The 12,338-nt window shown below is 45.8% G+C and overlaps 1 pseudogene; it reads left to right on the plus strand.

Moving 5' to 3' along the window:
- Positions 1–10,449: 10,449 nt before the first annotated feature.
- Positions 10,450–11,029, plus strand: LOC115082289 (annotated as a pseudogene).
- Positions 11,030–12,338: the final 1,309 nt, after the last annotated feature.

A 12,338-nucleotide genomic window follows, 5' to 3' on the forward strand; every position in this document is an offset into this window, starting at 1 on the left:
AAAAGATCTTATTCCTATTATCAAACCTCCCTATTTATGACCCAGTATCCTCTTCTGTTCTTTGGGTTCCTGTTACGGTCCCGGGCCATGCCCAGGTCTCTTCACTCACCTCGGGGCCAGCCCAGGCCGCTGTTACGTCTTCCCGGCCGGCAAGGCCCGTCCCGGCCTCTGCCGTGGTGCTCCCTCCTCGAGGCAGATGCTGTTGACCTGACGCATCTGGCCCCGTCCCCTAGGCGCGTGCGTGCAGGGGCTCCAGATTTAAAGGGGCCAGTGCGGGAAAGGAAGGAGCAGCCCACAGATGACATCAGACACTGCAGGGGTATTTAAACCCTTCAGCTAGGCCTATATGTTGCCTTGCAATGAGGTTCACTCTCCTTGAGAATTACTAGTTGTTGCTTTGACTTCTGGCTTCTGACCCTGGCTTTGACTACTGGCTTCTGACCTTGGCTTGACTACTGGCTTCTGACCTTGGCTTGGACTACTGGCTTCTGACCCCGGCTTCCGACTACTGGCTTCTGACTTTGACTCGTCCACTGGCTTCTGATTCCGGCTTTGCTCCACTGGTTCCTGGCTCCGGCTCTCGCCCAGGAGGCCCCTTCTAAGTCCAAGCGGCTCGGGTCCTCATGAGCTCCTCTCGGGGGGACCACGGGCTTCCAGTGGTGAAGCTCTAGTTGGCCTCCTGGCTTCGGTCCTACTCTTCTTGATCTTCTGGAACTCCTCTTCAGACACTGGCCTTCAGGAGACCGCACATAAGTCCAAGCGGTGAGGGTCCTCACGGGCTCCTCCTAGGGGGACCTTGGGCTTCCAGTGGTGAAGATCCCTCCAGTCTCCTGCTCATTGCCACCACCCGGCTTCAACATCCACAGTGGGCCTTTCCACAGTGAGTCTTCATCTGTCCCAGCCGGCTCAAGGGTCCACAAATCCAACAGTTTGTAAGGCCATGGACCCAGCGGACATGATGGGCTTAAAGGCCATTCCCGGAATTGCCCAGCAATTGCAACAGCAGCAAATCTGCATTGATTCCCTGATGAAGACCGTACAGAGACTGGCCAATCGGTTAGATGGACCCCCGGCAATCGTACCTCTGGTACCAGTTGCCGCAGCCAACCTCGGACCGGTAATGCCCACACAACTACCGGCATCTTCATGGTTCTCAGGGGAATCAAAGTACTGCCGTGGATTCCTCAATCAGTGTTTCATCCGATTCAATCTGCTGCCTTCCCAGTTTTTGACGGATTTGATTAAGACCAGTTATATTATTTCTTTGTTGGACGGGAAGTCCCTGGCCTGGGTTTCTTCGCTCTGGAAGCATAAAGATCCCCTTCTAGGGAATCTGGAACAGTTTGTCTCTGCCTTCCGACATATCTTCGATGAGCCCTCTCGCAGGCCTACTGCTGCCTCTGAGTTACTTCAGCTACACCAAGGTAACCGGTCACTTGCCGAGTATGCGGTGGAATTCCCTACCCTGGCAGATGAGCTAGACTGGAGGAACGACAGCCTCCACGGCATATTCCTGGAAGGTATCTCTTCAAGACTCCAAGACGAGCTAGCAGCAAGAGATCTCCCGGATGACCAGAACAGATCGATCTGGCTGGACGGGTGGACCGCCGTATCCAACGCTGTTTTTGGGAAGGGAGGTCCAGTCGTAAACCCAGTAACCCTGGGCCGACATTTCCCCAACCGGTATCCTCCTCCTCTGCCCCTTCCAGAAACCAAGACGTAGAGCCTATGCATTTAGGACGAGGTCCCATCTCGCAGGAGGAGAGAAGATGACGCCGCGCTCAAGGGCTGTGTCTTTTTTTGCGGTGGTAAAGGGCACTTTCTAGCCCGATGTGGTGAGCGCCAGGGAAACGCCGGAACCTAGGGATCAAAGGGGAACTGACCCTAGGTAATACATGTTCTGCCTCCTCATGTACTGTACCAGTTACCAGGTACGTTTGATACGCTGGCTTTGGTCGACTCCGGAGCCAGAGGGAATTTCATTCTCACAGACCTCGTCCAGCAGTTGCAGATTGGGGTCCAACCCCGAATTCCTCCTATCCAGGTATCTTCGATCCACGGTACTCTCTTTCCGGGGAGCATTACTACCTGCACCAAGCCCTTGGTTCTTCATACCGGCCTTCTGCACGTGGAAGAGATCTCCTTCCTTATACTGGAGAAGTCCATGCATCCCATCATCTTGGGTTTACCCTGGCTACAGAAACATTCCCTAGTCATACAATGGGATAATCTCCAGATTGCAGCTTGGGGCCCATCTTGTTTTGACTCCTGCCTGACGAATATTCCTCGTCCCAGTGTGCTTCTCTTGACCACACCCATGGCACTCTCGCCACAGTACCAAGACTTTGAGGTTGTCTTCTCTAAGGAGAAGGCTTAACTTCTCTCAGAACATTGGCCCTTTGTGCCATTAACCTGGTCCCTGGCACCATGCCTCCCAGGGGGCAGGTTTACCCCTTGTCGCTTCCTGAAACTCAGGCCATGTCTTCATATATTCAAGAGAATTTGGACAGAGGGTCCATTCAGCCCTCCAACTCCCCTGCCGGGGCTGGGTTCTTCTTTGTGGCCAAGAAGGATGGGTGACTCTGACCCTGATCGATTATCACGGCTTCAATGTCATCACGCAATGGGACAGGTACCCTTTGCCTCTGATCCCAGAGTTACTAGATTGGCTGCAGGGAGCGAAGGTCTTTACCAAGCTGGACCTCTGGGGTGCCCTACAATTTGGTACGCATATGACCCGGTGACGAATGGAAGACCGCCTTCAATACTAGAGATGGGCACTACGAATATTTGGTCATGCCTTTTGGCTTGTGCAATGCCCCGGCGGTCTTTCAAAACCTCATGAATGAGGTCTTGAGGGATATTTTGCATACCTCGGTTATCGTGTACCTTGATGACGTGTTGATATATTCCAAGGATTTGTCCACGCACTGTGTACAAGTGCGACAAGTACTACAGAAACTTCGGGACAATTGTCTCTTCGCCAAGTTAGAGAAGTGCCAGTTGAGCACGAATCCTTGCCATTCCTTGGATATATAGTTTCTTCCACGGGCTTCCATATGGACCCTGATAAAGTGATGGCCATTCGGGATTGGCCACAGCCGGTAGGGGTCAAGGCCCTACAATGCTTCCTGGGCTTCGCCAATTTCTATCGCCAGTTCATACCCCATTACTACCGGATGGTGGCCCCGCTTACGGCCCTTACCAGGAAGGGCGCCGATGCGAAGAATTGGTCCCAGACCGCAATTGATGCTTTCCAGAGGCCAAAGGAAGCCTTTCTCCTCAATGTCGGTCTCCACCATCGAAATCTGCAGCGTCAGTTCATTGTGGAGGTAGATGCATCAGATGTTGCGGTAGGGGCTGTCCTGAGCCAGTTATCCACGAAAGGCAAATCTCTACCATGTTCTTATTTTTCCAGAAAATTCTCTCCGGTGGAGAGGAATTATAGTGTTGGTGATAAGGAGCTCCTGGCCATCAAGCTCGTGCTGGAGGAGTGGCGGCAATGGCTGGAGGGGGCCCAATACCCCGTGATCGTCTATACAGATCACAAGAACCTGGAATCCTTGTGCCGAGCCCAACGCCTTAATTCTCAACAAGCCCGATGGTCACCCTTCTTTAGCCGGTTCAATTTCCTCCTTCGGTACAGGCCAGCCTCCAAGAACATTAGAGCGGATGCTCTCTCACGCACGACTGAAACAGAGGATAACACGTATCTGCCCCATTATATCCTTGATCCAGCCAAAGTCCTTCTTGCAGCTTCGGAGGTGATTCCTATGGGTAAGATGGTCATACCCATTCACCTGCACAAGAAGGTGTTATCATGGGCTCATGACTCCTTGAATGCAGGGTATTCGGGGGTCGCTTGGACTTTGGATCTGCATACCGAGTATTATTGGTGGCCTCAGGTAAGGAGAGATGTTCATCTTTACGTCAGCTCTTGCCCGACCTGCGCTCGACAAAAGACGCTGACTGGTCGCCCCTGGGGGCTTCTTCAACCATTATCTGCTCCCACCGAACCTTGGACCCATTTGTCCACCGACTTCATCATGGACTTGCCACCTTTGGAAGGGAAAACTGTGAAATGGGTCACTATCGACAGGTTTTCGAAGATGGCCCACTTCGTTCCCCTCACTAAGTTACCTATGGTACCTGAGCTCGCTAGCCTTTTTTCCCAGCACATCTTTCGCCTACACAGACTCCCTCTTCATATTGCCTCTGACCGGGGCTCACAGTTCATGGCTAAATATTGGAGAGCACTCTGCAAGAAATTTGGAGTCCATTTGGACTTCACGACTGCCTTTCATCCCCAAGGCAATGGCCAAGTGGAGCGTACTAACCGGACCTTGAAAGCCTTCCTCCGAGCCTTTGTGGAAGATCTACAAATGACTGGGTGGCTTTACTCCCGTGGGAAGAATTCTCCTACAACCACCATAGGCATTCGGCCACCGGTAGGCCTCCCTTCCAGGTAGTCTATAGGAGACATCTTTGACCTCCTTTGCCTTTGCCATTGGCTGTTCCATCACCAGCCGTGCAACTCACAGCTCCACAACTATGCAGCCTCTGGAGCTCTACTCGGGAGAGACTTCAACACACGGCAGTCACGGCAAAGATGTACGCAGACAGTCTGTGACATCCAGCTCCGACGTTCCATCCTGGAGACAAGGTATGGTTAAGTACCAAACACCTTTGTCTGTGGGTTCCTTCTATGAGCTTGGCTCCGAAGTACATTGGCCCGTTTCCAGTCACAGAACGAGTGGGTGCTGTCTCCTACCAACTCCGCCTTCCCTCTATGCTCAGGGTTCATAACATGTTCCACATTTCACTGCTCAAGCCGTTGGTCTTGTCTGTTTTCCACAACCAGAACTCTGACCCTGCCGCTTCCATGGCCCAGAAAGACACTATCTACCAAGGGAAAGAGATATTGGATGTGCGATTCCACCTCAGATGATGGGAGTATCTCCTCTCCTGGGAGGGTTATGGCCCTGAGGAGAATATGTGGGAATCGGCCTCTAACATCCTGGATAAAGGTCTTCTCCACCAGTTCCATTTGGATCATCCCACTAAGCCCAAGCCTCAGGGAAGGGGGCATAAGGGGGGTACTGTTACGGTCCCAGGCCATGCCCGGGTCCCTTCACTCACCTTGGGGACAGCCTGGGCCGCTGCTACGTCTTCCTGGCCAGCAAGGTCTGTCCCGGCCTCTGCCGTGACGTTCCCTCCTCGAGGGAGACGTCATTGACCTGCTGCATCTGACCCCACTCCCTAAGCGCGCATGCATGCAGGGGCTCCAGATTTAAAGGGGCCAGCACGGGAAAGAAAGGAGCAGCCCACAGATGACATCAGACGCTGCAGGGGTATTTAAACCCTGCATCTAGGCCTATACGTTGCCTTGCAACGAGGTTCACTCTCCTTGAGAGTTACTAGTTGTTGCTTTGACTTCTGGCTTCTGACCCTGGCTTTGACTACTGGCATCTGACCTCGGCTTGACTACTGGCTTCTGACTTCGGCTTCCGACTACTGGCTTCTGTCTTCGGCTTCCGACTACTGGCTTCTGACTTTGGCCCGTCCACTGGCTTCTGATTCTGACTTCGCTCCACTGGTTCCTGGCTCTGACTCCCGTCCAGGAGGGGGCTTCGACTTCCAAGGGTGAAGCCACCTAAGTCCCAGCGGTTGGGCTCCTACAGGCTCCTCCCGGGGGAGAACCAGCTTCCAGGGTGAAGAGCACCTCTTGTCCAGCCTGAACATCTGCCTCCCAGCCTGCCAGTTACTAGAGACATTGACCATCTTTTCAGAGTCTCCTGCAGGTCGGCTCAAGGGTCCACTAAACTGAGACTCCCACAACACAGAACGACGGTATATATATCTAAAATAGAATAAATAAATAAACAAATAAATATGAAATAAATATATAAATAGCCTTTGAGAAAGTTGAATATTGTATACTTGCTAGAAGTGGCAGAATATACAACTTTCAAATAAATAAATAAATAAATATATATAAATTGTAATGTGTTCATGTGGTTTGGGTTAAGGTGTGGTGTGTTGGACCCCTTAAGAATCCAGGATCTTTATCTTTATTATATTTATTGAAATTTATTAATTGCCTAAGAAAATATGTGATTGATGGGAGATGGTCCATGGGAGGTATACAATGGGGAGGTTTTTTATGTAGTGGCCTGGAGTAGCATTCTGAGGGATAGTGGACTTGGGGACGACCCAATATTCAGTGGTTCTCTGCAGGGGCTCAACCCTTTGAGGCTGTGGAAGAAAGATTTTTGTCTCACAGAAGAAAACAATGACGACAAGAGTGGACCCATGGCACATCCTTGCCACAAGGAAAATGGCCAGAAGGAAAGAGTAAGAGGCTGGTCTGAAATGAGGAGCACCTCAAAAAGGCACCAGAACAGGCAGGATACCAAGGAATTCCTGCATGGATCTGGAGTGAATAAGAGGAACAATTGGGGTGAATTGTGTATTTAAGAAGCAGTCATAAGTAGAAGTTAAGGGATAAGGGATTGAACCTCATTCCCTGCATGTGGTAGAGACTGGAGTTAAACTTGAAGAGGAATCTGGGAGTGTTGTACATGACCCTTGTGATTTGGGGTGGATTGGAATATGGAAGAAGGAAGAGTACCTATCGATGTGATAATGGGAGAACTGTAATTTGGGGAATGTAAAACTTATTTTCCTGGATACTGGTAGCTATGGGAGATCTAATTGCTATTCATGTGAAGGCTGAGTGACTGATGCACTCAGGAAGTACCGTATAACATATTCTTGGGGAAAAGAGTTTACTTCTGACTGTTTTATCCCATGAATTTTGAATATTCAGTATTTATACATTTTACCCTTTAACAAATGTTAGTAGTTGCCTGTGGGATGATCCAGAAAATAAAGTTAAAAGTTTAGTTATTTAAAAGTGGTGTGTCTCTTTTTATGCTTTACTTTTTCCAGCACTATGAAGTAATAATGGGGCCTAGGGTTCATGGAGGGGAAAGAAATGTGCTCTTCCTGTCCAGTCAATAGAAGAGTTGTAAGCTATCTCCTGCTTTCTCTATTCAGGTCCACGTCACCATCTACATGACCCAACTTCTGAATCCACTAAATAAATTTGGGAGAAGAACCTGTCTTTAAATGAGGAAAACCCTCCCATCATTTTATGTAACCCAACATGGGGTTACATATATTTAACTTTTCTCCCTTGTAGCCAAATCCGCACAGCCACCAACAACAGTTTTTTAAGGGACCAGAGTCTACAGTTATCTCAAGAACCTATATGTGTTTGTAGGGAGCCACCCATTTGTGCCTGTTTTTTGAGCCTGGGAGTGCAGAGGGCTGTGGGTGGGGGAGACCCCTGGACATTCTGATGCATATAGTAGTGTGAGAAAGAAATGTTTAATAATTATTGTTTGTAATAATAATAATATTTGACCACTAGATGGCAGCTCTTGATAAGTGGGTATTGGGTAATCTGATATAATGTATTTGGGTAAAAAATGTATGTCTTTTCATTTAAGGTTTGGGTTTTTTTCCTATTGGAACCCAAGTTTGAAGAGAAAGATATAGAAAAGTGGGAATTTGGCAGGGTTTTTTTTTGCCCTTTCTTCTCCTGCCCTTCCTTGTATAGTGTGGGAAAAAGGGACCTCCGGGTATGTGGTAGGCCCAGGAACCCTCCAAATGGAGTGGGATCCTACAGGGCTCAATTGGAGAGGCCCAAGGCTGAGAAAGGTTGCAAGAAATGTCCATTCACTTTCAGGGTTGGACCGGAAGCCAAGGAGTGGGATTCTTCCCTCCCAGAGGAACTACCATACATCAAAAGGAGAACTGCAGGAGTAGGGTCAGTTAACCCAGCGGGGAACTGCCCTGTAGTATTCATTACATGTGGGGTCTGGGGAACCTAGCACAGATGGGGAAAAGCAGAGATATCCTTCTTCCCCAAAAGAGTTTGCCATGGTGGTGAAGCAAAGAGGCCTGTGGTCAGAGTGAGGAATGGTGTAGTCCTCAAACCCAAGGATTTACCCAAAAAAGGGCAGAGCAGGATAGTTCAAGAGAGAGGGAACTGTGTTGAAGAGAGTTGAAGTTGTACTGAGGTATTGTCTCAAGAAATCCTTACTAGTGCCTTGTCCTGGGAAAACCAGCTTGGAGAATGGTATCAGGGAGATTCGTATAAATGAGTTGAGGACCATTGTGTGGTGTAAACAATCCCCTGAGAAAGAGATGTTGAACTGTCATATAGTTTGATGCTAATGTATTTGTGTGCCCATTGGATGAAAGTTTTGGTATGGGAATGCCTGAAGAAGAAAAAAAATCAGCCCTCCCATATGTCTGAGGGAGAGAAAAGGTAACGAAGAGGATAATATGGCTACCATTTGAGGTTACCTGTAATTGTGATTATTCACTGTATGGAAGCCCATGATCTTTTCTGACTTGTTCAGTATCTTGTGAAACTCCTTCTCATCCATGCATATAGTTCTTGGCTGGCTTTGTCAGTGTCCATTATTGACCCATCCTGATTTTATGGAGGTGGTTAGAGATCATGGAAGGGAGTGAGGGGAAGTCCACCTTCACCTTGTCCATATTTTTTTTTTTTTTTTTTATTTAACGTTTCTTTTATACCGATGACCGTTCGCACATCGCATCGGTTTACAGTGAACACAAAACCATTGGGCGGGGCCCTTACATAAAACAGATAATATACTGAACTAGGAAACATATGATTGAAATTAGGGGGGAGCCCTTACATCAAAACTGGAGAGCAAAAGGACAGGGATTTGAAGCATGCTGTCCCCATTAGGTCAACTTTACCAGCTGTAGGACCTACTTTGAAGAATGCACACAAAAGATGGAAGGATTGACCCTTAAACAATAGGGAATTCTCCCCTGTCTCCCATCATTTTGTGTACCCCGTCAGGGGGTTACATGTGCAAATACTGACCCTCATCAATAGATGTCATTGTAGCATAATGGCTTGCACTCCATACTCCATGGGCATAGTGGACACTGCCCTTGCAGCATCCCCCAGCTGATGAGCAAGAGTTAAATTTGAGAATCAAATTTAGGTCTTTCACATGGCAGCACATTTTACCGCCTTTGATTACCAACTGGATCTACTGTATTTTGATATGCTGAGCCAGTTCTGGTTTCATCCCATTACATGTTGGAACTGGTATTTCCCATTCTTCATAGAATGATTGGAGCGAGAACTTGGTGGATGCAATGGGGATAAAACTAGAACTGACTCAGCATGTCCCTGATGGCATCAAGCCAATTGCTAACCTTAATGTAGACTCTGCTAAGCTGGTGTTTGTTCATGGGACTTAAGTTTCAGGTCTGCATAGTATATTTCATGTTTGAAGTTGTGTCATGGTTTAAAGCATGAGCCATGTAGTATGCCTATCTAGAGGGACTACATTAATAACTGTCTTGCCATATGATCCTTCATTCTCAATGCTATTACATTCAGATTTTTAAAAAAAAATGTTTTCATTTGATGCATAAAAGTACTGACACATTTTTAGATGTGAATGAGTAGCTAAACAGTCTTCCTTTTATAATCACAGTACAATACAAAAAAATCTAAAAATAAAAAGAGACAGATGTATTGGAGTCTTATTTTCTGTTTATGACAAACAATAAAAACAAAGATGTCAAAGGGAATTATGAATTATTTTGGGAGAGGATTATAGAGGATAAATTCAAGATATCATATTAGTATATATTTATTAACTTCCTCTAGTTGTAACTAATATTCCAAGGTTGTTCCATTCAGGATAATAAAGAGGCCATGTCAAAAATGCTAAAGTACATCTATGTGCTTTCCATATTATTTTTTCATCTGTTAGTAAAATTAAATTAGCATATATTAAAGAATTTGTCTACCATACATTCTTCTATGTAATCAGAGAATTTCCTGAGATCCACAGACTGTGATTTTGGAAATTCAGATATTAAAGTTAAGAAGGTTTTTATCAGTGTACTAAGATTCCTCTGCAAAATTTCCCATAAGACATGAGTAAAAATAATGTTTGTATCTGTGTCCTTTAATAATCTAATGATTATAATATTGCTTCTTACAGAAATCTCACGGACAGTGGAATCATTCTACTGTGACTGAATTCCTAATCATTGGACTGGCCAGTGCCCAGGAACCCCATATCTTCCTCTTCCTGGTGTTCCTCATCATCTATTTCATCACCCTGATGGGGAACTTGCTTATTTCTATTCTTATCACCAGTGACTCTCGCCTCCACAGTCCCATGTACTTCTTCCCTGGCTAACCTTTCATTCATAGATCTGACCTGTGCCTCCATCACTGTTCCTAAGATGCTGGAGAACTTCCTATCAGATAAGAAGTCTATCTCTTTCCTTAGTTGCATCATTGCAGTTGTGTTGCTTTCAGTTCTTCATTGTGGTAGAATGTTATCTTTTAGCTGCCATGGCCTATGATCGCTATGTGCCATCTGTTACCCATTGAATTATGCACTAATAATGGACAGGAAGACTCGTGTCAAGCTTGTGGCTGGATGCTGGTTTGCTGGCTTGGTGAATTTAACTGTAGAGGCCATATCCGTCTCCACTTTAAACTTCTGTGGACCCAATAAAATCGACCAATTTTTTCTGTGACTTCACGCCACTATTGAAGCTCTCCTGCTCTGACATATCCATCCATGAGATCATCTTCGTGGTGTTGTGATATTCTGTGGTATGATTCCCTTCCTGCTCATTTTCAGCTTCAATGGCTGTATTGTTGCTGCCATCTTGAAGATCCGTTCAGCAGAGGGGCGGCGCAAGACTTTTTTCAACCTGTGCCTCACATCTGCTGGTGGTAACTTTGTTCTATCTCAGTGGAATCTATAGCTATATCCGCCCTTATTCCAAGAATATAGTGGATGAGGAGGTGAAAGTGGTAGCTGTGATATACACAATTTTAACACCCATGATGAATCCCCTCATCTACAGTCTGAGGAACAAAGAAGTTAAAGGGGCACTGAGGAAATTGATAGCAAGGAAGAGGTTCTTACAAGGGATGTGACATTTCAATTCTAGATTCTTCTAGAGATCAATAAAATTCATTGACCTGACATAACAATTGTGGTGCTAGGGTTGTGTTTCTCTTATTAGCTTATTATGGCATATTCTATTTACAAAGGACAGTTATATCATTCTTTGCTTATAATAGGCAACTGATTATATAGCACATTCTGCTTCTAATGGCTCATTGGTGATACTGCATGCTCTACTTAGAGAAGGTAATTTTCAAAGGGACTTCCATGGGTAAAGTAGTGCTTTACCTGCAGAAATGGTCCTTTAAGATTGTGCTACCGATATGCATGTAGAATTATGCTCATACAGACTTCATGCATGTAGTTTTATGCACATATGGGAGTGACATTCTGAGGTAAAATTAATATATACATTATTGTGATAATTTCATGCACTGTTGTGATGCCAACAAGAAAACTTTGCATCTTGGAATTCATATGGCATCATACCTATTGTGATATATTTCGGCATGGTCCTCCCGTATCACACAGTACTATCTGCCAACACTCAAAGAATAACAACCCTACCTAAGAAAAAGAATACCACAAATATTACACCAGAATCTAAAATATCAATACACCTCCTATCAGGAAAACAGAACAGGCCAAGCTACTACAGATCCCTAGAGAAACCACATGCTAAAAGAATGCTTCATCTCAGTCTTTGCATGCAGAACACAAACCCTCACCAAATACAGAATAAAGCCACATAAAGTATAAATATAAATGTGCAGACAAAAATTGAACTGTAAAATGCATCACGCCAGACTCTATACAGTATAACAATGGAAAAACAAAAATTTCACCATTCCTCGTGAAACAAATCAATAAAATCAAGATATATAATTAATTAATCATAACAGTAAAATCATACTAATAAATAATTTCAAAACAGCTGATGATAGAATATTCAATAATTAAAGACTCATGCAAATTTTGAAAGCTTTACCAAACACCAATAAAATATTTCAAACAGCAGACACATCATATACTACCCAATAATTAAAATGGTAGTCAATCAAGAAAAATGAACTTAAAAAGCCACTTTACTTACCCTCTCCAGCAGTTCTCCTACTCCTTTCCCTTGCAGGCCACACCAGAAGCAGCAGTAGCTGCTGAAGCTGTCCTCACTGTCCTCTTCCTTAGGGACCACAACCAGTCTCTTCTGTCTCTCACATACACACACCAGACACACCCTCAGGACCAGTTTCTGTCTCTCGCACACCACCTCTCTGGCCATTCTCTCTCAATCACACAATGCTCTCGCTCTCTCTTATACACAGGCTTTCAATCACACAC

The sequence above is a fragment of the Rhinatrema bivittatum genome, unplaced genomic scaffold, assembly GCF_901001135.1.
Source record: "Rhinatrema bivittatum unplaced genomic scaffold, aRhiBiv1.1, whole genome shotgun sequence".
Taxonomy (NCBI): Eukaryota; Metazoa; Chordata; class Amphibia; order Gymnophiona; family Rhinatrematidae; genus Rhinatrema; species Rhinatrema bivittatum.